The sequence below is a fragment of the Anopheles stephensi genome, chromosome 2 (assembly GCF_013141755.1).
Source record: "Anopheles stephensi strain Indian chromosome 2, UCI_ANSTEP_V1.0, whole genome shotgun sequence".
Classification (NCBI taxonomy): domain Eukaryota; kingdom Metazoa; phylum Arthropoda; class Insecta; order Diptera; family Culicidae; genus Anopheles; species Anopheles stephensi.
This window is the reverse complement of record NC_050202.1, coordinates 36,394,946-36,409,747: the sequence shown is the minus strand read 5'-3', so window position 1 is coordinate 36,409,747 and position 14,802 is coordinate 36,394,946. Positions and strand designations below refer to the sequence as shown.

Sequence of the window (14,802 nt, the reverse complement as noted above, 5' to 3'; positions counted from 1 at the left end):
AAAGCATCATGTCCTTTTTGGCGCTTTGCTGCTCGGAGTAATTTCTTATGCAGTCTTCGGATGACTTTTGGCAAGGAATGTTTCAAGGCGAGAACCGGTCATCCGGCAATGCAGTGGTCACCAGTTGCTAAATTTCGTCCGGTAAGATGCTGCATACCGCAATCGCAATTCAATTCCGCATTCGATGCTTTGGCGAAGCATTGTCGCCAGCAGCAGCGTGTCTTTGCTGTCGGCGTTTGGCTCGTCCGGTGGCAGGAAACATATGCACGATGGTGCAGAAGCCTTATTAAGTATTCACGCTTTGTAGATTTTCGCTTGACCGGGCAAACGTTTGATACGATATTTATGAGCTGTTTTGCTGTGTTCTTAAAATTGGTGAATAAAACATTAGCACTCTCCTTGCCGTTTTCTTAAAAGGTCCCAACCCGCCAAGCACTTCGGCACTTGAAACCGGCGGACCGTTTGCAAAACCCAGATTCTTTACCATCGTCGATAGGTGTGCAAGCGTCGTTTGTTGGTTGGCTAGTGTACTGACTAGCTCTGTTTATGTTTAGCGTGAACTGTACATAGGTTTCGGCCGAGCTAATCAAATGGTATGTGTTTGTGGTCATAGTGGAGAAGAGTGTCCTTTCACGAATGTTTGTGGAAGTTTAGTTATACTTAATGTAAGTTTCGCTGTGATATTTTCGAAGGAATTCACAATAATCTCGAATAAATTTGAGGAGGCGTTCAGAGTAATACAATTTTGACAGAAGTACTATTTAAAGCTTTGATTATTGATGTAGTAGTATTATAAAAAGCGAATTTAAGGATGGGTAGAATGATGTGAAGGGGTGACCGAGGTTCAAATCCCACCAGGACCGTCTCCCTGTACGCAGAGCTGACTAGCTTGCTAGGATTAATGGTAGGCCGAGACCTTTCGTGGGTTTATTAAAGCCTGTTGTATTGTGGCACGACTTTGAGTACTTCGAGCAACAGTACAGGAGAAATTAAACTATACGCGAATATCAAAAATGGTTTATGGTTGCTATTTTCTTTATCTTTTTTTAATGCAATAATTTATTCCGAAATTTTTTAACATTGTCTGTCAAAATTAATAAAGTCATTAGGAAAATGACAATTGATTTTTGAAAATTGATTTTTAAGATCGACATAATCAATCATACACTTTAAATGTAAACATTTTGTCAACTGGTATCACTCTACTTGATGCTATCATAAGATGCCAGTTCTCATGTATACGGAAATTTATCGGTTATTGTATTGTCATGTTCCTGCGTCACTTTCAAAGTGTAAAATGTTAGGTAAGCAAATTTCGATCGTAAGAAAAGAATCAATTTCCGGAAAATCGCTGAAATCTAATCTGCTTTGATTGTAGGTATGCAGCACATATGGACATTTGGACATATGGACGTCAGCTAGCAAAATGGAAGAAATTGGAATTAGTCAAAAAGAATGGGTCCATAGACTCTTGGAAAACAATTTTATGGTGTGATAAAATCAAGTATAAGTTCTTTATTCATCCAACTGTACACGAGTTGGAACCTTGGAGCAAATCGTGGGAATAACGACGTCGAGTGCGTATATTGACTTCCTAAGGCGTCATAAACAACTACATCCATCCATTATGAAAAACGAAACGTTTATTTTGACCAGTACTGTATAACGACTCAACGGTTATGTACTGTTCCGTCTATTTGTTAATTTTAAATAAACAACGAGTCTTGGTTTTTTTCAATAGTTTGCCCTTCATATTAGTGTACATGTCACTTACACGAAGTCCCATATTATAGGTTTAGAAGTCTAGGCTATGGTTCGAGCTAAACCTATGGCACGTTATCAGCCTGAAACATGTAACCATTCACTTAAGCACGACGATAAAAATGCGTGTGCGTTTGTGATCTAGAGCCAGAATCATCGAAAGCGGTATAGCTGTATTGTTCTACGCTCTCATTTAAAAGTGAGCTTGCCGGGCACAGCAATGAAATAAAAACACTGAAAGGAACATTATTTTATTGTAGATAGATCCATTACCATATATCGTTACGCCAAGAACAAAAATTTCGAACAATCATGGAAAGTATGGCTGTTAGGCAGCGGCAAGAAAATGTATGTACGGAAGGATACTTTGAACGGCTGGGTCTGACATCTGAAAGGAGTGAGCCATGAATAATTTCTTTTGATTCACGGCTTGTGGATGATACATTTGTCCTTTCATGCATGCAGCATCTTTCCATGCATAATGAATGGGAAACCGTTACTTTACGAGTTCCGGCGATTTCTTCACAGTGTTCTCCTTCCGTCGTCCGTGTGGTCGTTTCGCACACTGCCGTACAGCTCGGTAAATGTTCTATCGGATAATTATTGCCTTACCTTATCTAACTACCCATTTCGTATCGATGGTTCAAATTTGTTAAATTAGCCAAGACAGAATTTTACGATTGTGATAAGTGTTAATCGTTATTTCTTTTCTGGTTCCTTGAAAGGACACCTAACTCGGGTTAGATGGGCAGCAAAAAGAGGTACGCGAAAATAGTTCATCAACTCAATGGTTCAATCTGGACCATTTCCCCTATAGCAAGGTCAGTATACAGTTTAGTAGGTTATTGTGTGGCCATTACGATACGACCGATTGTTAGGTCACAATACAAAAGGCTTATTAAAAATTTAACGATTCGATTAATAAATACATACGTTAACGTAGCTATCATTAAAAACTAGTGCAGAAAATCAACATAATTTCATTGCTTGTTGGAATAACACGTGTCGTGGGCAACCATGCCGGAACGAATAAATCCATAAACCAATTTTAACGTCCACAAAGTCAACATCTACACAGCACCGGAAACAGCAATAAACGATGCCAGCCACAAGTTATTCAGAGTTTAGAGTCAACCTTAAAATAGATGGGGCTGTTGTTTTACCGCAATGATGTAACAGTTGGTGTTCCGTTCTGGGTCATCTGTTCGCTTTTTTTTTGGGGGCTGCACTACATCTGGCCGATATTGCTTTTTAAAACCATTACCCACGGTACATTATACACAACGTGTACTTCTTGTGGGTTATTGATAAAAGTTGAGCAGCAACTTTCATTACCTGAAATATTGAATTATAATGTTTCGTAGAGATGATCTACAGGTTTGGCAATCCATCAAACATGATTTTGTCTGCACAAAAGCTCCTGTTGCCGCGTTTGGAGCAAAGAAATCTGAGATTGGAACATCCTCTAGCGTTTATTAAAATTTCTGTTTTAATACAATAGCATACAGGGAGGGACTGTTCGGGTGGGATTCGATTCGATTCGAGCATGTTTGAAACAGTGACCTTTCTATGTGGAAGCTAAGATGAAATAATGAAAAAAACTTTTACAATTTCTATCTTAATTATGATGAAGCCTTTAAGTCAAAACGAGCCAAATGGGTTAACATTTAAGTAGCTTAATTTTAATGTTGGCGACACACATAACAATACATGAATAGTCAATATTGATGACATAGTGGACCACATTTTTCTATTTCATAATCACGGCCTGTTACGGTATGTTTACAGTAGACTTCTGGTCCTACCGGGTGAAGACCGGCGTCGCAATTGCCGGATAAGCTTGAATACTATGTTGATAAGAGTAATTGACATTCGATCTCAATAGTTTAGCTGATCAATAAAATATTGTTTAAATGTACTAAAATACAGAAAAGTTGAATAAAAAATAAAAGCTTCATACAATGAATAAAACGTTAAAAAGAAAGTGGTAACGATATTTTCTCAACCCAACGTACTACTGCACATGTATGTTCGAAGCAAAACATGCATGCAGTGTGCATTCGATGTTGATTGATGAATTTTTCATGATGATACGCTGCTATCGTATAAAATAAAAAAAATATTTTCCTACGTAACGTATAAGTAACTGGAGCTTGTATCGTCGAATCAAACGTAATGCTCTTAGTATTGGTGCTGTGTTTTTATAGATTGGTCCTGCAAGAAGAAGGTCTTCTAGTGATACCTTTTTTCGCGCCTAAGTATAGAAGGAAACACGTTGTAAAATCATGTGTGAGCGTCAAAATTGTATTATCGTGTGCTTTTGAATCCCATTTTGATGGAAACAGTGTTTCGCGTTAAGCTTGTAGTGAAAGTTATTCTGAACTGCCCCGGATAGAGCTCTGGGACGAAGCGTAATGTACTCAGAGGCGCGTTATTTATGGCTCCACGGTAGGTTATTACACCTGATGATGCTGGTCGGTCGGCCGGCCGGTCGGTCGGGTGACCAAAGCAAAACACTACAGTCGTAAAACTGGGAAACACACATCCTGCAAGGATCCACCTTCCGAGTACACGGAGCCGAGGTCGCCGAGCGAATAGGTTGCAATCATAATCGAATTCACGATGGAATAAGAGGTCAGCGGAATACATTACCTCCACCTCTACCATCGCTTCTGTGTGCGGCTGAATAAAAAGAAAGGCGTTCTGATTTACAGACCAGCTGCTTCTATAAATAATGTAGAAGATTTCAATAAATCTAATTGACCACTAGCGTTTTTTTGTTTGTCTTGTACACCTCTCCCTTCGGCCATGGATGGATAGTCTTAAGAGCTACTACATCCGGTAAACCGCATATTTGGTCGGTACATTTTTCAAAAGCGGGTAAACGCGGCGTAATGTGAGCCCGAAACAAGCAGTAACAAGAGCTATAAAAATCTAAAATAAAATAAAATCATGAGCTCCCGGTTTCGGTTGATGGGAGGATGCTTTTCGCGAGCAGCGCAAAGTCGCGTTGTAAGTTTGTTTGTTGTGGCGCAAGCCGACCCAAGATCAGCCATGTATTTTTTTTTTCTCGATTGGTCGGATGAGTAAACGTGGATAATCATAATAGACAAAAGAAATGGTGAGCCCCATGTGAGTACAACCCGGTGGTGGCCGGTGGTCGATGTGGATTTTCTACGTGCAGGAACCGGCCGATGCTGGTGAAAAGCTGACAGGGAGGCGACCGAGGATTCAGGGAGAAAAATACCAAATGGAATTGGTCATGCATTATTTAACGGTGAATTTTTATAACCATCCACTGCCATCCAATACTATTTGGCGGAAGGAAATGTCTTAGCCTTTTTGCAGCCGCCGCGGTGCCCGATGCTCGGTTGCTGCCGATTGTATGAACGTTTGTGTTGAAGCTTTTTGTTATTCCTGCCGGTTGTGGTGCCGTGCATTGGCAGTATTGCTTTTTACCAAATGATGCCCGTGAATCGACGTGCTTAAATAATTTAAACAATGATCTTTATTTCTCACTTCTTACTTTTGAATCTATACACCCTTCTTATGTTGTCATCCGGGTTCCGTTGTGTTGTGGCGTATCAGTGTCGGGAAGGTTTGCTTAAGACAACCGAGATTTATTGGAGTTCAAGGCGCAACGAATCGGTCTGATTGCACCAAACACCTCTCACCAGATGACATTTGAGACAAACGAAGATAAGTTGTGAGTAATTGAGTGTGCTTGTTGCATAACGATCGAAGCTGAATTGAGCAGTGAGTTGAGTAGTTTATTGAATTTATATTGCTGCCACAGACGTTTGTAGGTCCTTGCAGGCAGAATTGTGTTAAATGCGAAGAGATGTGTTAAACCAGATATTTTGGATCAAGTTGAAGAAACTAACTCAAAATACTCAGAAACTAACTAAATCAAACCACTCTTTTATAATTCAACAAAATAAATGTTAGAAAAACGGGTCGCAGTTATTCCTTTAAAAACAAAAAATCGCTGCATTGCATGGTATCCCGGGGTTTTTTTATGGGAGATCCCATAAAAAAACCCCGGGATACCATGCAATGCAGCGATTTTTTGTTTTTTGTGTTTGCATATTTTTAGTTGGTTTATTGATTTTTGTTTCATTGTGGTACGCTGAAATTTGAGGTAAATTTCGGACATAAAATTTTAAGAGTACTCGGCGGGAGTACTTGAGGCTGCAAAGATAATGTTTCATTTATTTTAATCTTTTATTTATGAGCCTTACTGGTGGTCCGGTGGTAGAGACGGTAGCAGTGTCATTTTTCATACGGCAGGACCGGATGTCGAATCCTATTCGGATCGCCTTTATGTACAGAGGACTGACTCTCCAGCTACGGGTAAAACTAAGGCAATGGAACCCAATAAAGGCAGACCAAGGAGTCTCGAGGCTGTAGAGCCAGACACGAAGAAGGACTTGATCACTTACTTATCAGGCACTACAATCGCTTCCCGGTATTAGTCTGCTGCAACTATTCTCCATACCGATCCCGGCTATTATCCCCTTAGTGCTGGTGGACGCATAAACGCCATCACTCTATCTCAAATTGGGCCTCCACGCCTTTTATATCCACGTGGACGGCCTGAAAGGATTTTACTGGTTTGGTTGTCCGGTGCCATTTTCGTGACATCATATGATGATAGTCCTTCAATACATTCAGGGCCAAAAATCATTCTGAGCATCTTCCTGTCGAACGCCAAAAAGGTTTCGTCAGTAAAACTGACCAGGGCCAGGGTGAATGTTTTACTGGCGTGTGTATGTACAGACGTATACAGTCCCAGCTTCGTCGCTCGCAACAGGTGTTTTGAGTGGGCAAGTAAGGCTTTCCAGCTTTCTTGCCCGTATGTTGTTATCAATGATGACTTTTGACCCCAGATAAGTAAAGTTTGAGGCCGACTTTACCTAAAGGGCCGTTCATCTACCTGTGTAATGCTTCTGCGTAAATCATTGTGTGTTAGCACCACCAGCGGCCCGGTGCCTCCATAATTTTGGGTTTCGCCTTGAGGAGAGTCTCAAACCAATGATGGCTATATCATCAGCGTATGCCAGGATCTGGATTGACTCTGGATCTGGGAGAAAAATATAGATAATTCCACTCTGTTTTTATAATGAGTGCATGGCACAAAAATATTAATTTTAACTAGCAATGATTCAATAAAATAATTGAGTTTGATTTTTAAGACTGATGTGATTGTTATCCTCTAAACAAGACGTTCTATAGATTTCGTATTTAAATTCTGTTTTTTTTAAATGTCATATTGGCTGACCTTATCCTATAGCATACAAAAAAATGTATAGCAATGCGTCAAAGCCTTCGGGACAAGAACAAAAACATCAGGGAATCCCTAAAAAATCGGGTCGGGTCGAGAATATAAAAAAAAAACTATAAGCGACTCAAAAAACGATGAGAATACTTCAAAACCGCCGGGATACCGATGGCGGTTGCTCATGGGAGATAGCGCTTGGAACTTTTTTTTGCAACTTGATAAATGACTTAAGTTTTACTAAAAATACTGTTTGTTGACATGCACTCACCAATGTTATAATTTATTTTTCCAGATCCTTTCCATTGGCGTAACGCTAATGTACTGGAGCAATATTCAAACTCAATGAATCATTATTCATTCATTATCATGATGAAATCCGATTGACAATCTATCACTTTTTTTGGCCCGTCATACTTTTTGATTTTTTCTCTTAATATAATAAATTGATAACAGTGTCTTACAGTACTTAACCGGCATAAAACGATGTTCGTGTAGGCCAATGTACTGGATAATTTGACAGTATCCCAAAAAGGCAATAAATAACTAGCTAAAACAAGCAAGTACATTTACATTTCATAAAAAAAAGTTTGTCTGTTATTCAGCTAGCAAATGAATGAAGTGTTTAGTGCAAGAAAGAGAAAAACTAAATGAAAATCTATTCCCATGCATCCCAACTACCATCGTTTGACTATCTACCTACAAGAGGTAGGTCATTGCGTGATAACATCTTTCCTTCGATGGCTGTTTTAATTAATCTTCATTATTGCTAAAAGCTTCCTTAGCTTCGGATCCTACGGTGAAGCTGATTGCGTCCGGAGATTTACTCCTAGGAAGAGGTTCCCAGAAAATTAAGAACATGGAAAGATTGCCAAGTTTATCATAATTATATCGGTACAACCGGGTTTTTCGCATGCGGCAGAGCAGTTTGTGCAGGAACTGGGAACTTCTTGTCGTAGGTTGATAGTTTAGAATAATCCTTTTGTGATCCTTTTTGCTAGCCATAGCGCAACAATCTTAACGTTAGCCAAAGGCACCACTTTGCACGGCAAAATCCTTCGTTAGAAGGCGTTTCAGGGCCGAGCTACTACCGGGGCGGACGCCGGTCTACAGGTTCTTCTTAGGCCTACTGTAGACCGGCTGGCAATTTTTGTCTTGTTCTGTGTCGTGTGAGATTCAAAGATGACCGGACAATGATACTGGAAGAAATGTTCTTAATAAATTTTTTGGATTAAATCTTTTGCATATCAGATGCAATGTCTGTAGAGCAAAGTTTGACTTACCCACGTTCGAAAGAAGCTGGTGTTTGAAGATCTTATGCTAATGCATTCTAAACCAGGTGGTAAAGAAGCTTCTACTGTGATACTACATGAATGCAAGCAAGCGGTCCTTAAGATGCCCGCTTCATTCACAGTTTTCCATAAGCAAAGGAATGGATAACAATAATAAACCAGCGTTTTTAAATGTTGTTTCAGTGGCTTTAGGATAGCTGGATATAGATATAGCAATAATTTGCCGGGCATTGTGTTGTGAATCATGATTAGTTTCCGTTTCATGTTCCAGCTCCATTTAATCGCGTTCTATCGATTTGCATGTCTCAACCAATTTTCTTATTTTTTTCTGCCTTCGCTACCAAAATGCAGATTTGTACAGTGCTGCTCTCGAAAAACTTCAGAATACATCTCAAGCTCGTTAGTTGACTCTTCAGTTCGTAGATAAAAAAGAATCGTTCAGACGAACTGCCGGCCTTTAGAAGTCCCTTTGGCAGGAAAGCCACAGAGACAGGTCGACGAAAATAAGGAGCGGTCGATTTGATTTGTGTAATTGACCGGTTAATTTTAGTCAATTTATTCGATTGTTGCGTTCCTTTTAACAATTTCCAGTTGATTTGCTGGGCGTATTGAGTCATTCACTGTGATGGTTCCTCAAAAATCTACAGCAGGGTTTTTATTCGGAGCCTGGGTTTATTTTCTTAAATTGCCAAAATGAGCATAATATTGTTATGGTAAACTATCATCAATATTTAAATACAAAAATTGAACAGCGTTTTTATGTTGCTAAAGTTTTTAATTTGCCACGCAACAAGTCAAAACAACAGGTAATGTTGTTGTATTTTTGAAATTGATGCTGTTTTATTTCATTGAAGTAGAGCATATTGTCTGCATTGCTTGACTAATTTGAACAAGTTCAATAGATTTTTGTGAAAATTGTCGATTGATTGTCATTACTTCACACTAAATTTAGAGCAAAGCAGGATTACTACCTCATTCAACATCTAACTTCTAAATCAGCTGCCTGCTATAACATACATGTATGAATAGTATTTCTAACTTTCTAACACACGTTAGCTGACATTAACATGATATACATTACCCACGCGGATACTGCACTCGGAATTTATTTCCTTCGATGGCGTGACTATAAATCATTGTCGTCAGAACAAACTTAGGACGCAATATTGTTATCTGTGTTTTAACGTGTATATATGATGGTTGAGTTGTTAGTGACGTCGGTCGTCTAAACGGCAGGACCGAGTATTGAATCCTGTATTAAATCCTGTACACTGGTAGGCCAAAAAATGTCTGGCGGTTGTAATGCCAAAAGAAGAATGATTCATGTCGTCACGTGTGTCATACAAGGTGTTTGAGATAATTTCGAGAGAGAACGGAACGAGAGAGAACGGTTCGTAAGGGGGAAAAATATTTCTTTGTATCTATAGAACTTAATGAATTTGTAGAAAACAAAAAACATTAAATAGATCCACCTTTAGAATTGCCATCACAGTTTAAATACATCTTCAAAAGCTCGTCTACAATTTGAAGCCACAGTCTACCTGGGAAGCGCTTGATTTGATTTGAGAAGGGTTAAGGTCTATGTGATATTTATTCTACTAATATACACTTTTATATTACTGGAAGCGCGATTGATGTTGCGTCTCATAGAAAATAATCCGTGGATTTAAGATTTTAGGAGTTTGGAGGCGAAACATTTTAGTTAGCGACATTTTTCGAAGAAGTTTCAGATAATCTTGCTGTCTTATGCATGCGGCGTACCATCATCATGAGATCTTTGGAAGTTTAAGGTTTCTTCAATATCTGTTCCTGCAGGTTCAATCATCAGTTAGGTTTTTTGTTTACAATATGACAAACTTTACTATGTAGGCTATTCTAAACATAATTCGGATCATCTTAACATCGGATGTGTGACATTTACATAGGCGTAAGTTTCTTTCACATTTTTCTGAATCTTTTTCCTGATAAGAAGAGTCCCAGTTTCCGTCTGAATCTAAGTTGTGCGATACCTTGGCGTAAGGTTGAGGATCATCTTGAAAGAATTTATTCTTAATCCGCTGTACAACAAGTATATTCTTGCTGTTACAAGATCTCCAGATGTTGAATTCATATAAGACTGCAGGTAGTATAACCTGTTTCTACAGGTTTAATATACTTCCCTTTGTAAGTACGAACCTTCGCTTGATGAGTGGATATAGGTTTAATAGGAGGTCACATATTTTAGATTTAAAGATTTCCACATGACTTTTAAGGCTTAGATGATTATGTTACGTATCGTCGAGATACCGCACAGGATCGTCGGGGATTAGGATAGGTTTCACTTTACGTTGAATTGTAGAATTCATAGTGCGCTTTCGGCATGGTATAACAAGTGCTTGAGTTTATTGCTATCCGTCAGCTCTTTGCAGTCGTTCAGATATTTAAAACAACTGTCAACTCTTTTTGGAGCCCTAATTGTAACCCTCTTAAACCCGATGAGCTGTACAAAATTGCAGTATTCATCTGTGTAGAGTGACAGATGTATGTGTTGTTTTAAGATTGGTATATCAGCAGTGTAACAATTGTCCAAGAGCAGGACGAGCAGGAAGAGAGCTAGGACGCTTCCTTGTGGAACGCCTGCACAGTTGGTATATTGCTCGGATCGAGTTGAAAAAGAAGTGCTCTGATCGAGATGTTGAGAAACTGTAGATTGTTAACTAGTAAATAGTTACGATACAACATTTATTGAGGTTTGAGGATTTATCTCTTATCGAGTGTCCTGGCTTCGGTGCGTGAGTTAACACATCTATGGACAATTGACGATCAATTATTAAAAAAACAACTAGTGAACAAGTAATTCCTGCGACGTCAGCTTATGCTTCGCACCAAACCTGCACCAGCACCGTTTGCATCGAATGGCTTAGCAACCGAGACGTTGAGTCAGCACTACCTCCGTTTCCCGTTCCAATCCAATACCCTATTCCAATCCACCCAATCCACATACATGTATCAATAGCTCAAATAAAGCACTCTTAATTTGACCAGCACCGAAACCAGTGACGTCTACGTTCATCCGAATCAAATACTTTTTAACTCGTGCAAGAAATGCAAGACAATTTTTTCACCTAGCTAGATCGGCGCATCTCATATCCTAATTAGATCGGCGCACCGATCTTTTCTAACGATCAGCGCATCCGATCATAACATCTCTAGATCGGCGCAACCGATCGTTTCTCGCAGTAGTAATGGTTAGCTAACCAAATAATCGTTTATTTGTAAAGGCTTTGGGTTATTGAGACCCAAAGTCATTCGCCTCTTTTTACTTGGCTAACCTATGAGTGATGAGTGAGTGGTTCAGCGCATGACACCCAGATGGCCCAGCGATTACTACATGACCCTCCCCCAGTGACCCAGCCACGAATTTAATGAAACAGTCAAACGCAAAAACGAGGACCATTGTAATTAGATTACCATGATTGTTATGTTATGTTATGCTAAATAGATGGATTACATGTTTGACTTTCTGGGAGGACTGGTCAGTTGCGAGACAAGAGGTTATGGTAATGTTTGGTCTCTATTCCGATTTAGATGCTGGTTTCTGATGATCGTTTGAAATGGATGCATTTCTATCATTGATAATAACAACGGAATATTTTCTAAATCTCAATCAGTTTTAAAATATGACGCAATTAGTCCTGTTATCACTTTGCAAACTCGAAGATAAACTTTTCTTCCAACTGCAATTTTCTAAGATCTTTGGAACGCAAACATGCGATTGGCGTGGTTGTACCCTGAAATTGATATTTCTATATTTTGAATTGAATTGGCCCTGACATCTTAAAGGAGACGCAGCACTTAAATATCCTAAGTCAGCTAGGCATTTTTTAAATCTCTATTTTATGCATTGTTGCGAACTGCAACAGCGCGACACCGAAACGCTAACAATCTACTTCTTTTAACATGTTTATTAGTATAAGAGTACGGCGAGTACGGGGAGTTAAAAAATTAGTCGGAGTCGTATCGTTTCTTGGGTTGATTTGGGTCCCCGTTTTCATAACTAGCCCTTTTTATAATTTTTTCTTAATCCTTCGGCCGTCGACCTTGCCACCTGGCAATTCTCTCCGAGGCTTCATGCTTATTCGTGCCCACAGTTTTACAGGCCCGCCATCTACCGTGAAATCACGCAAATACGAAGCCCCCGACAAAACGATATTTGACAAATTTTTAAATTTTGTTAACATGTACTATTTTTACTGTATTCAGAAAGCATTGGACAGTAGGCATATTGTTCTTATTTTAATGTTTGGCTTGAAACATCTTTATGATCCAATTTATTAACTGCTATGTTTCAATTATTGTTCCAGTCGTATCGTATCCAGACGAATCGCTCACCTTTTGCTTCGACTCAAGAGCTGCCTGCTTCGATTTGCGTGCCATTACCATCGAAAGAGCGACTCTATGGTCGAATCGCATGCCGTTACCATGGAATCACGTGTCGGTAGCTATGGTTTGGAAATGTTGGCACATTTCAAATATGCTGTTTCTCTCAAACAAATGATTATGTCCTATTGCTACAATTCAAGGATAGTTTTAAATACTAAAGGTAATAGAAAACAATATTTTAAACTGTTTACACGTGTTTTACATAATGTTTCATAGCAAAAATTAACGATACCAATATTTCCAGGAATTCAACGAAAAATTCACAAATTGAAAAAGAAAAATGTAAACAAATTGCTTCAAGATTCAAAATGTTTTCTAATGGTAAGAGCCTATCCGGGCTATTCATTACATCAAATGCTTCATACAGGAGCAATCAAAAAACCATGTATATCGGCAAGTGATTCCATGGTAACGGTATGTGATTCGGTCGTTATGTCGCGCATTCGATGGTAAGGGCATACAAATCGAAGCAAGCAGCTCGTGAGTCGAAGCAAACGGTGAGCGATTCTACTGTAACTGTAAAAAGGTGTATATTAGTGTCTTAATACCTGCGAAAAATATAAACTATTTTGTTTTTTATTTTTTTTATTCATAAAAAACGGCCTGGCCGTATTGCTATAAACTATATTATTATTATTTATTAAATTATGACGGCTTGACGCCGTATTGTTAACACCGCTTGTGCTGACGATTATAAATTAACAAATTTTACAAAACCATGCATGTGCATTTGTCCCAAGACATAATTATAGGATAATTATGGAGTAATTTTAGTTCAAAATCAACCGATATTTTGTACGCATGATTTGGTTGGTTGCATCAGTGCTTGCCAATCAATCTTACTTTATACTGTATAATGTAGTAAACCAAGTTCCATGTTTCCTAGCTCTATTACGAAAGTCTGCTGCATTGTTACGCTTGCCAATATTTATATCTGAGATTTGAGGCAATCGTTTGATCGCCCATTTAATATAACATAAATTGGAAAACATATTGTAAACACGCAACAAGGGTAACATGTGCTATAGGCAACTGAGTTATGGAGTCGTTTGGATGATTTATTAGCTAAAGTGATTCAGTACTTAAGCAGCAAAATATGCCAGTATGTCGATACTCACGCATAATAAAATCGTGATGCTGACAGGTGTATGAAATCGATATGTTGCATTGCACAAGGGAAGCCATTTTGGGAACGTCGTTAAACAAAAAGACTCCTAAACATTTATTTATGTTTAATAATGTCTTGTGCGAACAATGGGGGGTGCTAGTAAAATAAGGCAAACCAAATAAAAATGAAACTACAAATTTGAAATTATAAAAAAATGATTTGAATGGTTAAATCAACTTACGAGGCCTTGTGAGCTAATTGTTTTGTTTTTAGCGAACGATGTTCAGTGAAGCAGTTATGTTAGCAATGAAAGAGAAAGAAGGCAGAAGTTTGCAAAACATGTGCAGGAAAACTAATTAGCAAGCATGTCAAAACCGATGGCATCGCTCGAATAGAAGGGGATACCGTTTGAGATGCTAAATGATGCCATGGAGACATTTCAGACGATGCCTTCCTGCTTGTCAAGATCTCGTGTGTTGCATTTCCGGTACACTCTGCTTGCATTATTCTTACGTTATGTGACTGTCTCAATTTCAACAAGCCAGCAGCAGGAAGGTAGGAAACGTTAAGAAACGTGTGGAATGGAAAAGGGGATGTTCGGTGGACAGCATAACAAGACCTACCGCACCATTCACGATTTCCCGCCTGTTGGTCGTTTCTCTCGCTCTCAACATTTCCCCTCGAGGGTATTAGAAGCATTAGACCGATTCCGGTCGTCTTATCGGTGCACATAATTATCAATAATATTAATAATTGAGAACCGCATTGCGGTTCACTTCAATGAGAGTGGAGGCATTGGTGGGATGCCAGGGTTTACCCGGGCGCAATATTCGTCAGGGTATTTAGTGGAATGAGCCGACGGAAGTAACCCGCACGACAGTGTGTAGGCTGGAAGAGCTTAGGGCAGGTAAGGGAGGTTAAGGGAGGGAGAGGGGACATCA

General features: G+C 39.1%; 1 protein-coding gene across 3 annotated transcripts in view; it reads left to right on the top strand.

Annotated features, from left to right (window-relative positions):
• Positions 1 to 14,802, top strand: part of LOC118503317 (insulin gene enhancer protein ISL-2B-like) — a 121,616-nt gene that overhangs the window by 15,025 nt on the left and 91,789 nt on the right. The window contains exon 3 of one of the 3 annotated variants that reach the window (XM_036036453.1): positions 2,487 to 2,582. The exons of the other annotated variants lie outside the window; for them this stretch is intronic. The gene's annotated coding sequence lies outside the window, so the exon portion shown is untranslated. The remainder of the gene's footprint in view (positions 1 to 2,486; positions 2,583 to 14,802) is intronic. 3 annotated transcript variants of the gene reach the window in all.